Below are 16,703 nucleotides of genomic sequence, written 5' to 3'. Positions count from 1 at the left end.
GCTAAAAGCCAGCATGAGTCTAGTTATGGGCTAAGATATACCCAATTTCGGGTAAGTCTTGCTGAGTAGTAGTATACTCAGCCTTGCTTTGTTGATTTACTTCAGGTAACCCTTCGGATGAGCCAGCATTCATTACACCGTGGCCTTACCCTTTGCCTGATGGTTGGTCTGTGGAATGGGATCCGTCCCCGGCCAACACAGACTCCGCCGAATGATATTATGCCAGGGCTAGCATAATATCTGTAATGACGCCGTGTATATTAGCTACGCTTTTCAAACTCCGCTGCTTTAACCAGATACTTGAACTTGTGTTGTAATAAACTCTCCTCAGTGAGAACAAATGTTATTTTGTACATGTTTTTGTAATATAACTACCTGTGGTGTAAATTATTTTGGCATTGTATCTCTGGACTCACCATCGTGTGAGGTACCTTGTTGGATCCTGCGTACGGTGGTTCATCGGGACGTTACCCGACAGGCCAATAGTTTTATACCGTTTGAAGTGCGAAGTAGCCCTTCTTTGTGGACTCGCGTACTTGAGCCGGTATAATTCAGGTTGGTTCTGCCACATGATGCATATGCAATTACTCGGTTGTTTTGCATAAGTACACAACCAAGTCCAGTTCCTGAAGCATCACAATAGATATCAAAGGGTTTTGACACATCAGGTTGAGCCAAAACTGGGGCAGTAGTAAGGTGATTCCTGAGAACGTGGAATGCATCATCGCATTTTTGATCCCAAGAAAATTTAACACCTTTCCTCAGTAATTCGGTCATAGGTTTAGCTATTCTGGAGAAATCCGGAATGAATCGACGATAATAGCCTGCTAGACCAAGAAAACTACGGATCTGATGGACTGAGGTCGGGGGTTTCCAATCCATCACTTTTTGTACTTTACTGGGATCGACGGATATTCCGTCACCAGAAATGGTATGGCCCAAGAATTTTACGGTATCCAACCAAAATTCACACTTGGAGAATTTGGCATATAAGTGGTGATCTCTTAATCGTTGAAGGATGACATGGAGGTGCTTGGCATGATCTTCTGGAGTTTTAGAATAGATCAAGATTTCATCAATGAAGACCACAACAAACTTGTCGAGTTCTTGCATGAAGACGGAATTCATGAGGTACATGAAATAGGCTGGAGCATTAGTGAGACCAAACGACATGACAAGATACTCGTATAAGCCATATCGAGTAGAAAAGGCTGTTTTTGGAATATCACTGGGCCGAATCTTAATTTGATGATAGCTGGAACGAAGATCAATCTTAGAGAATACCTTAGCTCCGGGTAGTTGATCGAATAGAATGTCAATGCGGGGTAGAGGATACTTATTTTTGATAGTCACCGCATTGAGAGGATGGTAATCAACACATAATCTTAGGCTATTATCTTTCTTTTTTACAAACAAGGCTGGACAACCCCATGGTGATGCACTTGGACGAATGAAGCCTTTGTCTAAGAGATCCTGGAGTTGGATTTTCAATTCAGCCAACTCGTTAGGAGGCATGCCATAAGATTTCTTAGAAATAGGGGCTGTACCAGGTTGGAGTTCTATGATGAACTCGATATCTCTATCTGGGGGCATCCCAGGTAAGTCATCCGGAAAAACATCTGGGTATTCATAAACGACTGGAATATCTTCTAGCTTGACCCCAGATGTAGCATAGGTGCAAGAGTTGAAGGACTTTGGCGGTGGAAGATAAAGAAGAGTAGGCTTATTCTCCGGTGAACCTATTTCCATAGTTTGGGAAGGGATATCTATAGATACATGGTATTGGGTCATCCAATTCATTCCTAAAAGAACATCCATTCCTTTTAGGTCTAGTAATAGTAAATCTGACTTTATCAGAGTATTGCCTATTTGAATTGGCACGCCCCTACAGACGTGATTTGAAGAGATGCTACCACCAGGAGTTGTTATCACATATATCCCATTAACAGGACAAATTTCCAAGCCTATCTTAGTCCCAAACTTTGTACTGATAAAACTATGGGTGGCACCAGTATCAAAAAGAACAATAACGGGGTAATGGTTGATAGAAAATGTACCCGTCATTATCGGTGTCCCCTCAGGAAGTTCGGAGAGCGTGGTAAGATTCACCCTTCCTTGACGGACCTGCACCACTTGCCTCTTACTCTTCCCCTGGTGGTTTGGATTAGATGTTTGCCCTTGGAATGATTTCCTAGGTTGAGGGCAATCCTTGATGAAGTGGGACGGGCTTCCACAATTGAAACAACGATAATTGCTGTTTCCTGGAGTAGCTGGTGGAAAGCTCGGCCGTGGACCTTGTCGTGGTGGCTGTTGATTTTGCGGCAGCGGTGGTCGGTTGAATTGTGCCTGTTGGGGAGGTCGGGCTACCCATCTGCCAGGTAAATTGCCTCGAGGCGGAGCTCGAGGGGCATTACTCGAAACTAACCGATACCTTGGCGGCTGTGAAGTTGCAGGCCCTGAAGATGCTTTCTGTTTCTTTTCTGCTCGGTGGGCGGCAATACAATCCTCTTGAGTAATGGCCATATTGACCAACTCATTAAAATTGTCAGCCTTTACCAAATTCAGCCATTCTTTAAGTTTGGTGCTTAGGCCTCGGTGAAAGCGATCACATTTGCGGGCGTCAGTGTCCGCATGAGATCCTGCATACTGGCACAGGTGATTGAAAACCTGTGCATACTGCGTAACAGTGCGGGTACCTTGGGTCAAACTCAAAAATTCATTGAGCTTCCCCTCAATGAGTCCCGCTGGTATGTGATGTGCTCGAAACGCAGTTCGAAACTCATCCCAGGTGACGACGTGTTCAGCAGGTTGCATCGCATGAAACTGGTCCCACCAAAGATGGGCAACGCTTCGGAGTTGCTGGGCTGCAAAGAGCACCTTGTCTCTTCTGAACATGGAGCTAGTAGTAAAGCGAACTTAGACTCAATAGTTCGCAACCAGGCATCTGCGTCCAAAGGCTCATCAGCCTTATGGAATAATGGAGGTTGGGTGTTGAGGAAGTCCTGGTAACTGGCCGACAGGGGTTCACCTCGGCCTCGAGGTTGCTGCTGGAAGTGGCCCATTTGAGCTTGTACAAGTTGATTTAGAAGCTCAGTTTGCCGGGCCATAACCTCGGCCAGGTTTGGAGGTGCGGTGGTGGTTGCTGAGAACTACCAGGTTGACCTGCCCGGAATCCTTCTGGGGTTCCTCGAGTAGCTCCCACCATCTGAAATAAAGGAGACATCCGTTATCAACCACAATCTTACTCCAGTTTCAGATAGTATGCAATTATCAAACGGAAAGGTAATGCATATACTCCATTCAATCCACTTATAACAGACGGCGCAGATATTGAACAAGATAACCAAAACACAGGATTTGGATTACTATACAGATACTGATATCCTTACATCTCATATCGATACACTCAAACCATTACAAACTTTTGCCTAACAGCACATGCCACATATACAACAAGTGGCTCTCTATCTAGATAAACTACACACCACCTAGGTTACACATTTTTACACTAGTTATAACTAGACTACCACTCACTCAATCGCAACTAAAAATCATCGAAGTTTCCTACTGATGACTGACTACCAGAAGAGGAGTGATGGGGACTGATGACAGGATCTCCGTGCTCAGAATCAAGTTCAGAGACTCCTTCAATCTCCTCTGGATCTTCTTCTTCGGCCTCGGGTACTGCAGGTGCAACGGGAGGGATTGGAGGCTGCTGCAGTTCTTCAATATGAGCTTGAGCATCATCAATCACAATGATCAGATCATGGATTTGTGCTTGTAGAAATTCAATAACAGTATCGCGCTGAGTGATGATGTGATCACTCTCATTGATCTGATCTTCCCGATGGTGGATGGTCTCGTTTTGAGTAGCAATAATCCCATCATTCTCAATCACCACAGCTTGAAGTTGATCCACCTGGGTGATATGTCTAGCAGCTTCTCCATGGAAACTCCGCGCAGCATAAATCAAATGGCCTATCTCCCGACGTAGCAACGAGTGATAATGGTATTGCACACTCGTGAAATGCCTCATCCCTCGTAGGACTTCTTCTGATGAACCTTCCAATCTATGACTCTCAGGAATTACCTTGAGGTCCCATTCTGACTCACCAGGATCTGTTGTAGCAAACAAACCAATGGGTTGTCCTATGACTTCCTCAGGATGTTCACTATAAAAGGCATAAATGGCTTCTAGTGCCGCCGCTTCGATAGTATCCACAATTCGATAGCCTATCATGCTGATCTCAATAGGCTGCCATTGTGAACGAAAAGGATGTTGAGGAATAATCATCCTGACATGAGCTCTTTGAATTCCTTCTTCCAAATGTTCGACAGCATCATACTGGGGAGGTTCTGTATAATGGAAGGTCTGTAAAGACTCCCAAAGTAAAAGGGGAAAACCCTCCCAATGAAGGGCATTGGTGTGAAGATGCCCTTCCGGATCCCAGAAGACATTAGAAGATGTTGCCATCTGCGACAAGAATGCAAATGGTGAAACTTTTTATCTTGTTGAGAGGGTACAAGATAAACAGAACAGGATAGCCAATCTGATAACAGCAAAGACTGAAAATCAGATGAAAAACTAAGATTTCATATAAAATACCCAATCTAAGACCATATTAGAACTGCATCAACCCATTCCAAAGACAAACAACATATTATTCATATATGAAAATCTTTTTGTTAATAAATTATGCATGCACGCACTACTCGTCCTCACAATCAAAACAACTGCCGAATATGTTCGGACTTACGTAGTTAGTTCCGGTGGCATAACCATACGTCTCTCACTATATATAACTAATCGATAAACCCTACGCATCCTAATAACGTAGGCGTGGTCAGTGTACCTGCAAAAGAATACACACACACATATATATATATCATGAACCTTCCATGGCAGCACGACATGAAAGCGTCCCCAAACATTACTGCTCACTATAGAAACAGCATCTGTACAATTACCGCCGTACAGACAATGTTAACATACGTCATCGAAACAACGTATTCACGGGGAGTACCGCAAAATGCGGGGGTATGAACAGCGATCGCCATACCCTGCGCCGAACCATATACTCCCAATATAACCAACCTAAGTTGGTATATTGGCAGCATCTCAAGTAAGCCACTGCTTTAGAAACAGCGTTCGGTTCGCATCACCGACGGGAAGGCCAAGCTCCCTCAGTTGGCTGAGGATCCTTACCTTCTTACCTCACGATCGTAGATGTGGTTACAGAAAGTAAGGTTGAATTGTACAGGAATTTAAGTTTTGACAGAAAGTAGTGCTGCAGGTCAGAACTATCTATACATATATAGATACTAATAGCCACCTGATACTTTCCCATATAAACCCCTAGGGCTTTACGTTCTAAGCATCAGCCTTAACGGATCCTACGTACTTTGTAAACTCATTTGTTGGCCAACTTTTATCCAGAAAACACTTTTTAAGAGCTTTTTCAGATGTAAAAGTAAACCTACAGCTCTGATACCAGCTGTGGCAGAACCGCCTGAATTATTCCAGCTCAAATGCGCTATTGATCGCCGTACAACTGCAATCAACTTAACGCACTTCAAACGGAACAATCCTTTGGTCTGTCGGGTCTCCGCCCGATACAACCACGGTTCAACAGGACCGAAGCAGATTTACCTCGCACGAAGGCGAGTTCACATCACAGAGTAGCTCATCCACTTTTAAGTTACAGCCATACATACATTATTACAAACCGAGTTCAAAGATGAGTAAAATTTATACAAACGGTGTTTAAACTGACAAGCATAATAGCTTGTCCAAACTCACAGCGGAAGGAAAAAGTTTTACGCGACTACACACGTCCCGAGGACGGACACCAAACTTAGCCCAGGGCCTGGTGTCACTCCGGAGGGTCACTGCTGGCCGGGGACGGGTCCCATTCCACGGACCAGCCAAAAGGAACGGACGTTGGCCACACAAGGTTGTCCGTGGGATTCTCGTAGGTCATACCTGAAACAGATATTGGCAAGGCTGAGTATTCTAATACTCAGCAAGGCTTACCCGGGATTGGGTATACTTTAGCCCGTAACTAGAGTATAAACTATTTTCAAGTTTTAGCTTTCAGATTCTAGCTTGATTAGCCATTCTAGGTAAGCACCTATACTAAACAAGCAAGATATAGTTTATCACCCATCAAGATTATTCCATCATCAATTATACTTTTTACTCGATGTGGCAGAAGGGATAAGCAGTCTCAATCCTCGTGAGAGGCGGACGATTCGAATCGAATTTAACCTTGCAAGGTAAACCTAACTCACACGCTTGGAATGCCAACAGGGCGTTCCGAAGCAACCGTTTCCCTCATATTCCGGGTTATGGATCAGGGCCACCACAAGTGACTGCAGGACCGTACGCACATCACTCGTGCAGGACATACGTCTGTAGCGCGACTACAAAACCCGTATTCCTGTCTACCATGCAGAACGTACTCCCACACGTCGGTGCATGTAAACATAAAATAAAAGTCGAGTGGTGGAAGCGCGTCCATTTGCCGGGCCAATCGGGTACTAGGCTTACCGCTTACCATATTTCACGGCATGTGGCTAGTACTTTCAAAAGCTTAGCCACCACTACCACACATTTCGACCTTAAAACTTTTACCAAAACAGACAGGGTAAACCACAGGTCATGATACAGCACATGACCCTGTCCATCATCCTTATAATGATTGCGGAATTGTAAACAAGCAACTCCTATATCGCGCGAGTGACAGGAAATCACCCGACTTTTACCGGTCCTATTTAGCAGAGCATCTAAGCGATAAGGACTCGGGTTCAATACATTGGATTCCTAAGAGATCATGCAACTAGGGTTTCATCTCAACTCCTAGACTTAATGCATAAGTATAGATAAATAGACATAGATTGCAGTGTAAATAAAGTAGTGGGATATGTCCGGGGCTTGCCTTCTTGAGTGGGGTTGGGGGCAGGAGTGTCAAAGGCTTCCGAACTCGGGTTCGGGGTTTCAGTTAGTCCCTCGACGACTTGCGCTGGGTCTTCTGAAAAGCCTTGGTCTTGTTCTAAGACCAATTCGTAGTCCCCGTCGTCGAGCGTCGTTGGTTCTATATGAGATGCAATAAATTAAGTAAGGTAAAATTTAAATTTAAGATTTTACATTTCAAATGTTATAACTTATCCAATTAACACACAAGAGTTCATAAAATAAAGAGAGAGTTTAGGTTTAAAACACTATTTATAAAGGAATCACAAAGATATTGTGGGGTTTGTTGCAAACAAGAACTAAAACATTTAAATTAAACTTGAAATGAACCAAAATTTAAATTCAAAACTTTAAATAAAAGATCATAGGTTCTAGAAATTTGATTATATATTAAACATTAAATAATATCACATTAGAGAATGACAATAGATCTCAATTAGAAAAGGTTATACAATAGGTTTAGTTAATATTTCAAATTTGAAAGTTCAAATTAAAAGAAGTTAAGTTTAAATCAAATTTGAGTTTGAATCTTTGCACAAAGTTACCTAGAGTTTATAGAACATTCATGCCAAACTTCATAAGCAATAAAGCATGAAATATCAAGGTTAAGCACAAACTACACCTTAAACTTAGGTTTAAAATAGAGGTAAAAGTATTTTGTTTCAAACTAAACTTCATTAACAGAAGTTATAGAGTTTGAAATCTAGTTTCTAACAAAACTTGTTTTGCCATTTTTGAAATTTTCTGTGAATTGCTATGAATTTTACAAGACAGAATATGTACACACATGAAATAACAGCCACCCTTTTACAAACCAGTCCCTACATTTAACAGATAACCCCCTGGAAAGAACTCAATCGCTGCAATCGAGTCCAACAGCCATGGCCGGCGGTGGGGGCTCGGGTCCGGCCAAAATTCCGGCCATGGGGTTGACGGCGGCGAGGGGCAAGGGAGGGAGAGCATGAGGGAACTTTAAGCTACCTATTGGTGGTCTTGGAGGGGCTCGAGGTGGCCGGAGACGAGCTGCCCACGGGAGGCCGAACCGGCGGCCTGAGGTGTGCGGCGGCGGTGGGGCTCCGGCGTCCAGGGGAGGAAAGGGCCGGGCTGGGGAGGTGCGGTGGGGGATGGGGGAGCTGATGGTGCTGCTGGTTTGGGAAGGGAGAGGGCGGAGGGGAGAGCTCCACGGTGACCCGAAGCTCGGCGGCGCTAATGGAGGAGGCGGCGAGGTTCTGTACACGCGCGAGGAGGTCTAGGGCGCCCTTTTATAGGCAATTGAGTGAAGGAGGGGAGCCAGGACGAGCTGCACTTCGGTTTTGCGTCGCTACGGGGGGGGGGGGGGGTGAACCACAGAAGTGCGGCGGCGGCTGAGACATCGGCGGCGGCGGCGCTTGCAGACCCGCAGGCGACGTGGTACGCAGGCAAGGCGCCAGCAGGGGAATTTAGAGCGGTGGAAAGGCAGGGAGGTGACGCGTGGGCGAGGGCGAAGCTGGAGGTGGCCTGCGGCGGCCGGGAACGGGGTACTGCGCCGGTGGCAGGAGGAACCAGAAGGCAGAGCAGAGGCGCCAGGAGGAAGAAGGGGGAAAGAACGAAACCGAGGACTGTGTTGCAATATCAGAGAAAGGCAGGGACCTCACTGTAAAGAGCTTGCAACTTTTAAACCAGTGCCCAAATGGAGATGGTCCAAAAAGCAAAAGTGCATAGTTTTTCAAACTCTACAACTTCTCTTTAAGGTTCATCTGTAGTTGAGCAATAGTTTTGAAGATACTATAAACTTAGTAATATTTTCAAATTTTATGTAAGTCCTATGGATAAAATTACTTTTACATATATACCCAGGGGTAATTTCTCATATTTTTGCAATTTAACCACAAATTACCATCTTTGCAAAACAACCCTCATACTTTTAAAATTTTCCTGCCATTACCACCCATTTTGCATAAAAGGACCTCTAGTTAAATTTTAATTACATAACTATTACTTTTCCTTAACATTGTACATATGAAGCACACCTTTGCCATACTTTACACATAAAAACATATCAAAACTTTAAGGTGTGATGATGCTATTTACCTGAATGTCACAGCCTTCCCCCCTAAAAAGAATCTCATCCCGAGATTCCGGAATAGAATGGAATGGAATGATCAAGCTCGGAAGTTGGCTTGGAAGAAGTCGGGGAAGTTATGTTGAAGATAGGATTCGGTTTCCCATGTTGCTTCTTCTTCCGTATGATGGTCCCATTGAATCTTGTACATTCTGATGGTCTTTCTTCTGGTGCTTCTTTCTTTAGTGTCTAGTATCCTGATTGGATGCTCGATATAGGTCAGATCTGGTTCGATTTTGATAGATTGGGATTCGATGATTTCGGTAGGGATCTTGACACACTTCTTGAGTTGGGATACATGGAAAATATTATGAACGGCTGCTAATTGAGGAGGAAGTTGAAGACGGTAAGCTACGGGTCCACAGACTTCAAGGACTTCAAAGGGTCCAACGTACCGAGGAGCAAGTTTTCCCTTGACACCGAATCTTTGAACACCTCGGGTAGGAGAAACTCGAAGATATACGAAGTCTCCAACCTGAAATCGTAACGGGCTTCTTCGTATATCAGCGTAACTCTTCTATCGGGATTGTGCTGTCTTGAGATTTGCTTGTATAATTCTTATTTTCTCTTCTGCCTCACTGACAAGGTCAGGTCCAAAGACTTTACGCTCACCGGTTTGCGACCAACTCAAAGAAGTTCGGCATCGGCGACCGTATAATGCTTCAAATGGGGCCATCTTGAGACTGGCTTGATAACTGTTATTGTATGAGAATTCTGCTAGTGGTAGACATTTATCCCAATTCTTGCCGTACTGAAGAACACAGGCTCTAAGAATGTCTTCCAGAATCTGATTTACTCGTTCAGTTTGTCCATCCGTTTGGGGATGATATGCAGAGCTTCGGATTAATTTAGTTCCAAGAGCATTTTGGAGTTGCTCCCAGAACCGAGAAACGAATTGTGCTCCGCGATCGGAGATGATTGTCTTAGGTATACCATGAAGGCGAACAATTTGTTCCAAATAAATCTCAGCATACTTCTTGGCATTACACGTAGTGTGTACAGAAAGGAAATGTGCCGTTTTGGTTAATCGATCAACGATTACCCAAATAGAGTCATATCTCCAAGAAGTATTAGGTAGTCCAACAATAAAATCCATACTGATATCTTCCCATTTCCAAGAAGGAATAGTTAAGGGTTGGAGGGTACCAGCAGTCTTCAGATGACTGGCTTTGACTCTTTGGCAGATATCACACTCTGAGACATACTTAGCAATTTCTCGTCTCATACGGGTCCACCAAAAGCTTTGTTTTAGATCTTGATACATCTTTGTACTGCCCGGATGTATAGAAAATTTGGATAGGTGAGCTTCGTCCAAGATTCGCTTTCGGAGTTTATGGTCCTTAGGTATCATAAGACGTTTGTTGAACCACAAAACTCCCTTGGAATCCACCTGGAAACATTTGTACTTTTTCTCTCCCTGCATTAGCTTCTGCTTAATGATTCCAACTCCCTCACTACGCTGCTGAGCTAGAACAATGTCATCCCTAAGCGTGGCTTCAACCGAGAGATGGTTTAAGTCACCTTGGGGAATGATTTCTAGATTAAGCTTTCCAATTTCCCAACAAAGAGTTTCGTTGAAAGCTTCAATAGATAGGCAGGAACAATGTGCCTTGCGACTGAGGGCATCGGCAACAACATTAGCTTTGCAAGGGTGATAGTGTACCTCTAAATCATAATCCTTGATTAGTTCTAGCCAGCGTCTTTGCCTCATATTCAAATCTGCTTGGGTAAAGATATATTTGAGGCTTTTATGATCAGTATAGATATGACACTTTGCACCCATTAGATGATGTCTCCAAATTTTCAAGGCATGGATGACAGCTGCTAGTTCGAGGTCATGGGTAGGATAGTTCTGTTCATGAACTCTAAGTGCCCGTGATGCATATGCAATTACTCGGTTGTTTTGCATAAGTACACAACCAAGTCCAGTTCCTGAAGCATCACAATAGATATCAAAGGGTTTTGACACATCAGGTTGAGCCAAAACTGGGGCAGTACTAAGGTGATTCCTGAGAACGTGGAATGCATCATCGCATTTTTGATCCCAAGAAAATTTAACACCTTTCCTCAGTAATTCGGTCATAGGTTTAGCTATTCTGGAGAAATCCGGAATGAATCGACGATAATAGCCTGCTAGACCAAGAAAACTACGGATCTGATGGACTGAGGTCGGGGGTTTCCAATCCATCACTTTTTGTACTTTACTGGGATCGACGGATATTCCGTCACCAGAAATGGTATGGCCCAAGAATTTTACGGTATCCAACCAAAATTCACACTTGGAGAATTTGGCGTATAAGTGGTGATCTCTTAATCGTTGAAGGATGACATGGAGGTGCTTGGCATGATCTTCTGGAGTTTTAGAATAGATCAAGATGTCATCAATGAAGACCACAACAAACTTGTCGAGTTCTTGCATGAAGACGAAATTCATGAGGTACATGAAATAGGCTGGAGCATTAGTGAGACCAAACGACATGACAAGATACTCGTATAAGCCATATCGAGTAGAAAAGGCTATTTTTGGAATATCACTGGGCCGAATCTTAATTTGATGATAGCCGGAACGAAGATCAATCTTAGAGAATACCTTAGCTCCGGGTAGTTGATCGAATAGAATGTCAATGCGGGGTAGAGGATACTTATTTTTGATAGTCACCGCATTGAGAGGATGGTAATCAACACACAATCTTAGGCTATTATCTTTCTTTTTTACAAACAAGGCTGGACAACCCCATGGTGATGCACTTGGACGAATGAAGCCTTTGTCTAAGAGATCCTGGAGTTGGATTTTCAATTCAGCCAACTCGTTAGGAGGCATGCGATAAGATTTCTTAGAAATAGGGGCTGTACCAGGTTGGAGTTCTATGATGAACTCGATATCTCTATCTGGGGGCATCCCAGGTAAGTCATCCGGAAAAACATCTGGGTATTCACAAACGACTGGAATATCTTCTAGCTTGACCCCAGATGTAGCATAGGTGCAAGAGTTGAAGGACTTTGGCGGTGGAAGATAAAGAAGAGTTGGCTTATTCTCCGGTGAACCTATTTCCATAGTTCGGGAAGGGATATCTATAGATACATGGTATTGGGTCATCCAATTCATTCCTAAAAGAACATCCATTCCTTTTAGGTCTAGTAATAGTAAATCTGACTTTATCAGAGTATTGCCTATTTGAATTGGCACGCCCCTACAGACGTGATTTGAAGAGATGCTACCACCAGGAGTTGTTATCACATATATCCCATTAACAGGACAAATTTCCAAGCCTATCTTAGTCCCAAACTTTGTACTGATAAAACTATGGGTGGCACCAGTATCAAAAAGAACAATAACGGGGTAATGGTTGATAGAAAATGTACCCGTCATTATCGGTGTCCCCTCAGGAAGTTCGGAGAGCGTGGTAAGATTCACCCTTCCTTGACGGACCTGCACCACTTGCCTCTTACTCTTCCCCTGGTGGTTTGGATTAGATGTTTGCCCTTGGAATGATTTCCTAGGTTGAGGGCAATCCTTGATGAAGTGGGACGGGCTTCCACAATTGAAACAACGATAATTGCTGTTTCCTGGAGTAGCTGGTGGAAAGCTCGGCCGTGGACCTTGTCGTGGTGGCTGTTGATTTTGCGGCAGCGGTGGTCGGTTGAATTGTGCCTGTTGGGGAGGTCGGGCTACCCATCTGCCAGGTAAATTGCCTCGAGGCGGAGCTCGAGGGGCATTACTCGGAACTAACCGATACCTTGGCGGCTGTGAAGTTGCAGGCCCTGAAGGTGCTTTCCGTTTCTTTTCTGCTCGGTGGGCGGCAATACAATCCTCTTGAGTAATGGCCATATTGACCAACTCATTAAAATTGTCAGCCTTTACCAAATTCAGCCATTCCTTAAGTTTGGTGCTTAGGCCTCGGCGAAAGCGATCACATTTGCGGGCGTCAGTGTCCGCATGAGATCCTGCATACTGGAACAGGTGATTGAAAACCTGTGCATACTGCGTAACAGTGCGGGTACCTTGGGTCAAACTCAAAAATTCATTGAGCTTCCGCTCAATGAGTCCCGCTGGTATGTGATGTGCTCGAAACGCAGTTCGAAACTCATCCCAGGTGACGACGTGTTCAGCAGGTTGCATCGCATGAAACTGGTCCCACCAGAGATGGGCAACGCTTCGGAGTTGCTGGGCTGCAAAGAGCACCTTGTTCTCTTCTGAACATGGAGCTAGTAGTAAAGCGAACTTAGACTCAATAGTTCGCAACCAGGCATCTGCGTCCAAAGGCTCATCAGCCTTATGGAATAATGGAGGTTGGGTGTTGAGGAAGTCCTGGTAACTGGCCGACAGGGGTTCACCTCGGCCTCGAGGTTGCTGCTGGAAGTGGCCCATTTGAGCTTGTACAAGTTGATTTAGAAGCTCAGTTTGCCGGGCCATAACCTCGGCCAGGTTTGGAGGTGGCGGTGGTGGTTGCTGAGAACTACCAGGTTGACCTGCCCGGAATCCTTCTGGGGTTCCTCGAGTAGCTCCCACCATCTGAAATAAAGGAGACATCCGTTATCAACCACAATCTTACTCCAGTTTCAGATAGTATGCAATTATCAAACGGAAAGGTAATGCATATACTCCATTCAATCCACTTATAACAGACGCGCAGATATTGAACAAGATAACCAAAACACAGGATTTGGATTACTATACAGATACTGATATCCTTACATCTCATATCGATACACTCAAACCATTACAAACTTTTGCCTAACAGCACATGCCACATATACAACAAGTGGCTCTCTATCTAGATAAACTACACACCACCCAGGTTACACATTTTTACACTAGTTATAACTAGACTACCACTCACTCAATCGCAACTAAAAATCATCAAAGTTTCCTACTGATGACTGACTACCAGAAGAGGAGTGATGGGGACTGATGACAGGATCTCCGTGCTCAGAATCAAGTTCTGAGACTCCTTCAATCTCCTCTGGATCTTCTTCTTCGGCCTCGGGTACTGCAGGTGCAACGGGAGGGATTGGAGGCTGCTGCAGTTCTTCAATATGAGCTTGAGCATCATCAATCACAATGATCAGATCATGAATTTGTGCTTGTAGAAATTCAATAACAGTATCGCGCTGAGTGATGATGTGATCACTCTCATTGATCTGATCTTCCCGACGGTGGATGGTCTCGTTTTGAGTAGCAATAATCCCATCATTCTCAATCACCACAGCTTGAAGTTGATCCACCTGGGTGATATGTCTAGCAGCTTCTCCATGGAAACTCCGCGCAGCATAAATCAAATGGCCTATCTCCCGACGTAGCAACGAGTGATAATGGTATTGCACACTCGTGAAATGCCTCATCCCTCGTAGGACTTCTTCTAATGAACCTTCCAATCTATGACTCTCAGGAATTACCTTGAGGTCCCATTCTGACTCACCAGGATCTGTTGTAGCAAACAAACCAATGGGTTGTCCTACGACTTCCTCAGGATGTTGACTACAAAAGGCATAAATGGCTTCTAGTGCCGCCGCTTCGATAGTATCCACAATTCGATAGCCTATCATGCTGATCTCAATAGGCTGCCATTGTGAACGAAAAGGATGTTGAGGAATAATCATCCTGACATGAGCTCTTTGAATTCCTTCTTCCAAATGTTCGACAGCATCATACTGGGGAGGTTCTGTATAATGGAAGGTCTGTAAAGACTCCCAAAGTAAAAGGGGAAAACCCTCCCAATGAAGGGCATTGGTGTGAAGATGCCCTTCCGGATCCCAGAAGACATTAGAAGATGTTGCCATCTGTGACAAGAATGCAAATGGTGAAACTTTTTATCTTGTTGAGAGGGTACAAGATAAACAGAACAGGATAGCCAATCTGATAACAGCAAAGACTGAAAATCAGATGAAAAACTAAGATTTCATATAAAATACCCAATCTAAGACCATATTAGAACTGCATCAACCCATTCCAAAGACAAACAACATATTCTTCATATATGAAAATCTTTTTGTTAATAAATTATGCATGCACGCACTACTCGTCCTCACAATCAAAACAACTGCCGAATATGTTCGGACTTACGTAGTTAGTTCCGGTGGCATAACCATACGTCTCTCACTATATATAACTAATCGATAAACCCTACGCATCCTAATAACGTAGGCGTGGTCAGTGTACCTGCAAAAGAATACACACACACACACACACACACACATATATATATATATATATATCATGAACCTTCCATGCCAGCACGACATGAAAGCGTCCCCAAACATTACTGCTCACTATAGAAACAGCATCTGTACAATTACCGCCGTACAGACAATGTTAACATACGTCATCGAAACAACGTATTCACGGGGGGTACCGCAAAATGCGGGGGTATGAACAGCGATCGCCATACCCTGCGCCGAACCATATACTCCCAATATAACCAACCTAAGTTGGTATATTGGCAGCATCTCAAGTAAGCCACTGCTTGAGAAACAGCGTTCGGTTCGCATCACCGACGGGAAGGCCAAGCTCCCTCAGTTGGCTGAGGATCCTTACCTTCTTACCTCACGATCGTAGATGTCGTTACAGAAAGTAAGGTTGAATTTTACAGGAATTTAAGTTTTGACAGAAAGTAGTGCTGCAGGTCAGAACTATCTATACATATATAGATACTAATAGCCACCTGATACTTTCCCATATAAACCCCTAGGGCTTTACGTTCTAAGCATCAGCCTTAACGGATCCTACGTACTTTGTAAACTCATTTGTTGGCCAACTTTTATCCAGAAAACACTTTTTAAGAGCTTTTTCTGATGTAAAAGTAAACCTACAGCTCTGATACCAGCTGTGGCAGAACCGCCTGAATTATTCCGGCTCAAATGCGCTATTGATCGCCGTACAACTGCAATCAACTTAACGCACTTCAAACGGAACAATCCTTTGGTCTGTCGGGTCTCCGCCCGATACAACCACGGTTCAACAGGACCGAAGCAGATTTACCTCGCACGAAGGCGAGTTCACATCACAGAGTAGCTCATCAACTTTTAAGTTACAGCCATACATACATTATTACAAACCGAGTTCAAAGATGAGTAAAATTTATACAAACGGTGTTTAAACTGACAAGCATAATAGCTTGTCCAAACTCACAGCGGAAGGAAAAAGTTTTACGCGACTACACACGTCCCGAGGACGGACACCAAACTTAGCCCAGGGCCTGGTGTCACTCCGGAGGGTCACTGCTGGCCGGGGACGGGTCCCACTCCACGGACCAGCCAAAAGGAACGGACGTTGGCCACACAAGGTTGTCCGTGGGATTCTCGTAGGTCATACCTGAAACAGATATTGGCAAGGCTGAGTATTCTAATACTCAGCAAGGCTTACCCGGGATTGGGTATACTTTAGCCCGTAACTAGAGTATAAACTATTTTCAAGTTTTAGCTTTCAGATTCTAGCTTGATTAGCCATTCTAGGTAAGCACCTATACTAAACAAGCAAGATATAGTTTATCACCCATCAAGATTATTCCATCATCAATTATACTTTTTACTCGATGTGGCAGAAGGGATAAGCAGTCTCAATCCTCGTGAGAGGCGGACGATTCGAATCGAATTTAACCTTGCAAGGTAAACCTAACTCACACGCTTGGA

The sequence above is a fragment of the Panicum hallii genome, chromosome 4 (genome assembly GCF_002211085.1).
Source record: "Panicum hallii strain FIL2 chromosome 4, PHallii_v3.1, whole genome shotgun sequence".
NCBI lineage: Eukaryota > Viridiplantae > Streptophyta > Magnoliopsida > Poales > Poaceae > Panicum > Panicum hallii.
Note: the sequence above shows the minus strand (reverse complement) of the source record.